General features: G+C 45.5%; 1 pseudogene; it reads right to left on the bottom strand.

Annotated features, from left to right (window-relative positions):
- Window positions 1-1,634: 1,634 nt before the first annotated feature.
- Window positions 1,635-4,232, bottom strand: LOC110296562 (UPF0547 protein C16orf87 homolog pseudogene; annotated as a pseudogene).

Genomic DNA, 4,232 nt, shown 5'->3' with positions numbered 1-4,232 from the left:
ATCTCAAATTAGGATGTGGAGAAGGAGAAGCAGGAGGAGGAGGAGGAGGAGAAGGAGAGGAAGAAGAAGAAGAAGAAGAAGAAGAAGAAGAAGAAGAAGAAGAAGAAGAAGAAGAAGAAGAAGAAGAAGAAGAAGAAGAAGAAGGTGTTTGTCAACATGGTAAAAGCCAGAGTTATTTGGGAAGAACAACCTCAAATAAGAAAATACCTCAGATTTCCTATAGGCAAGTATGTAGGACATTTCATTTATTTTTGATTAATGATGATACAGGAGGGCCCTGAAAACACCAGTATTGGCACAAGACACCCCAAGAGCAAGTTCTCAACACAAAGGAAATTCCTTTGTCACAGAAGGACAAAGGGCAGGGAATAAGAGACAAAGACAGGAGACAGAGGAAGAGAGAGGGGGAAAGGGAGGGCTGTCTGTGGATAGAGAGGAGCCCAGCATGGCCTATAGGCAAATGACAGTTTATAATGGTAAAAGGGAAGCCCTCCAGTTAGGATGAGGTGTTTAATTTTTTTTTTCAATATTAAGATTTAGGATGAAGTAACAGTTTAAATAATTACCAGAATTATATATAAATGAACATTCATTCAGACCAAAAAAAAAAAAATCACTGTTCACAAGTTGCTAAGAAATATTTTGCAATTTATATAATAAATATACCTGTGTTTAGGTTAACAGGCACCATCTTGATAACAGAAAAGTTAAAAAAAATAAAACATTCAAGAAAACAAGGTGTTTATATCTGAAATATGATACAGCCTTAAATGCTTTTCTTCATATAGCACCCAAATTTCCAAACTGTCTAGAAAGTTTCTGAAAATATAACTCCTACTTAAAACATTAAAATACCGCCCAAGAAAAGGGTCAATTAAAGACAGAATTTATAATCTATATTCGTAATTGTCCATTCAATAAAATATCAGAGTCAATGGATTGTATATATGCAATTTGTTAATGGTGAAAGCCTAAAATACATACATTTAAAAGTCACTCTCCTTGTGGGACCCCGACTTAGAGCGTTTCTCCCTGGAAGGTAAAGCCCCTGGACGTTCCCCAAGCTTGTTTTCCCTGATCTCTAAAAATACAGCCAGAAAAAAGCTCTTTGTTCTCTATAGTCAGCAAAAAGCCTTTTTGTTTCTATACTGTACAACCAGAGATGCCTGCCTTCCTGTGCTGAGGACATGGAGATAAAAATTCAGAAAGAACTCACTCCCCACTCCTGCCTTGTAAATTTCACCAAGGACACCTTTTGGAAGAGAAGAACTCTCCTCCCAACTCCTCCCAACTCTCCTCCCAATTCCTCATCTAGCTGTTAAAAGCCCCCTACTGTCACCAAACTCCCCTGCCCTACACAGCGGAGGGACTTTGTCCTCAGCTAGCTGATAATAAAACCTCTTGCAGTTTGCATCAGGTGTGGTTTTCTCTCAGATCACTGGGATGCTGGCCAGCTCATCCCAGGACTTGAGTGGAGGCCTAGCTTCGGGGGTCTTACATCCTGACAGGACTTAAGACACTGCATCTGTGGTGCAAACCTGAAAACTAGCAAGCGCAGTCAACTGCTCCAGCTGTGTATTCCACCCACACTCCTGTCCCTTCAATCTGGAAAGACCTATCCAGGTTCCGGGGCTTTTCTGGTCATTTTGCTTGTTTGTTTTTGTAAATACATTTAGTAATATCCCAACACAAAATACTGATAATGATCCTTGGTAAACAAGGAAATCCCAGCAAAGTCTAACCCACAGCTTTGCTCCCAAAGCGTGGCAGCAGACTAGAAAACAGAGAAATCAATCAAAGGCCCTCATTCACACAGTCTGAGTGTTCCTCAGAGTCCACGGCTGTCTGAGGATTTGCTGATGTCATCCAGAAGAAAGTGGCAACCAACAGAGTTTGAAGACAAATATCAGAGAATAAGTCTTTGATTGATAATTTTTCTATTTATTTCTGCCAAGGCAACTGAAAACACGAAAGCCTTCTCATCAGAGAGGTTAGCATAGATGTCGATTTCCTTTTCCTGTTTTTCTCTCTCTTCCTCCTGTTTTTTGGCGGATGAACTTTTAGGTCTTCCTCTCCCTCGTCTGATATGATCTGAATAGCTGTTACTTCGAGATCTCTTTTTGTTTTCTAAATATTTATTTACCTTAAAATTTATCTTCTCTCGCCTAACTCTCTGTTCGCCTCCACTTGGCCTCGTACTTGTTTTCTGTAGACGGCGGTGATTTCCCTGAATGTTTTGCATTTAGTAGTTTTCTGCTAATAAATATGTAACCACAAGGACATGATTTACACGCAACAGGAATCTGTTGGTCGCACTCGGGGCACGATTTGGTAGCCATCTTCACTTTCTTGGCTCGAGTTGCAGACACACTCCCCTCCTGAGCAGCGGTGGAAGTAGCTCCATGCCTCTGCTGCTCAACACAGAGCGTCCTCACTCCAGCCACCACCTAAGGTAGAGGCGTTTAATTTTTAATTCGACATGTTAATTGGGTGAGCTTAAGGGGACTCTAGATTGCTGCACTTCAATCTCCCTCAGTAACTGGGCCTTAATAGTCAGCTAGCTGCAGGAGGAGAAAGAGGCCAAATAAGGAGTGGCTAGCTTTAGGAATGTAATCTAATGGCTCTTAGCAAGGCAAGGACTGGGGGAGAAGGGCAAGGCCTGCCAGCGCCATGTATGCGATGCTCAGGCCCAGCTCACCGTGAGTGGTACCATCCCTGGTCAGGACCTGGACTGTATTAGAAAGGAAGCCATGGAGAGCGAGCCAGTAAAGAGAGCGAGCCAAGCAAAGGCTTCCCTCCAAGACTCCACTTCAGTTCCTGCCTCCACATCCCTACTGTGGCTTCCTTCTGTGATGACCTGGGATGTGTAAGCAAAAGAAATCCTCTTTCCCAAGTTGTTTTGGGGCAGGGTTTTCTCACATCAATAGAAACCTGACCTTGTAAGACAGAGGCTCCTGGACTTCTGGAACTGTGTGCCAAATAACTCCTGTTCTGGTCTCAGGTGTTTTGTTATAGCACCAGGAAATGAACCCAGATAGAGTCTAAAGGCAGCAGGGATGCTGCTCCACACAGTGTGTGTCCAGCAAGGACCCGGATTTCCTCACAGCTAATATGCTTCCTTCTTTTGAATAAAGAACACAAGAAACAGACACTTGTCTTTTGCTTTGAAAGACTGCTAATAACCAGTAGAAATCTAGGGTTTTTTAAAAAATTTGTAATGCATTTCTTGTGTGTGTGTGTATGTGTGTGGTGTGTGTGTGTGTGTGTGTGTGTGTGTGTGTGTGTAGAGAGAGAGAGAGAGAGAGAGAGAGAGAGCTAAATACTTTGATGATCTAGTGACTTGCCACTTTATTTAAAAATTTCAGAGGTGCTTGGACAGGCATGATGGTTTAACAAGTAAAGGTGTTGCTTCCAAGTCTAACAACCTGAGTTAGCTGCCTAGAACCCACATGCTAGGAGAGACGCAACTTCTGTAAACTTCCCCCCCCCCCTCTCTCAGCTTTTTGAATCAGGGTTTCTCTGTGTAGCCCTGGCTGTCGTGGAACTCACTCTGTAGACCAGGCTGGCCTCAAACTTGGAGATCTGCCTGCCTCTGCCTCCTCTGCCTCTGCCTCTGCCTCTGCCTCCTCTGCCTCTGCCTCTGCCTCTGCCTCTGCCTCTGCCTCTGCCTCTGCCTCTGCCTCTGCCTCTGCCTCTGCCTCTGCCTCTGCCTCTGCCTCTGCCTCTGCCTCTGCCTCTGCCTCTGCCTCTGCCTCTGCCTCTGCCTCTGCCTCTGCCTCTGCCTCTGCCTCTGCCTCTGCCTCTGCCTCTGCCTCTGCCTCTGCCTCTGCCTCTGCCTCTGCCTCTGCCTCTGCCTCTGCCTCTGCCTCTGCCTCTGCCTCTGCCTCTGCCTCTGCCTCTGCCTCTGCCTCTGCCTCTGCCTCTGCCTCTTCTGCCTCTGCCTCCTCTGCCTCTGCCTCCTCTGCCTCTGCCTCTGCCTCTGCCTCCTCTGTCTCTCCAGTGCTGGACTTAAAGGTGTGTGCCATCACCACCACCTGCCTTAGCTCCCACTCTTGGGAACACATGTCATGTGCCACACCCCAGAGTGTCTCCCATGCTCTCTATTGTTTCCTCCACAGGTGAGCAGCCCAATGGCAGTACTGTAAGAAGTGTTATGAGTCTACTCTACTGAACTTCTGACAGACTGGAGCAGAAAAGAATGCACTCACCAGATCCACAGCTGCCAAGTACAT

Source organism: Mus caroli, unplaced genomic scaffold, assembly GCF_978045245.1.
Source record: "Mus caroli unplaced genomic scaffold, Mus_caroli_1 scaffold_7, whole genome shotgun sequence".
NCBI classification, from domain to species: Eukaryota; Metazoa; Chordata; class Mammalia; order Rodentia; family Muridae; genus Mus; species Mus caroli.
Note: the sequence above shows the minus strand (reverse complement) of the source record. Positions and strands in the feature narration are given on the sequence as shown.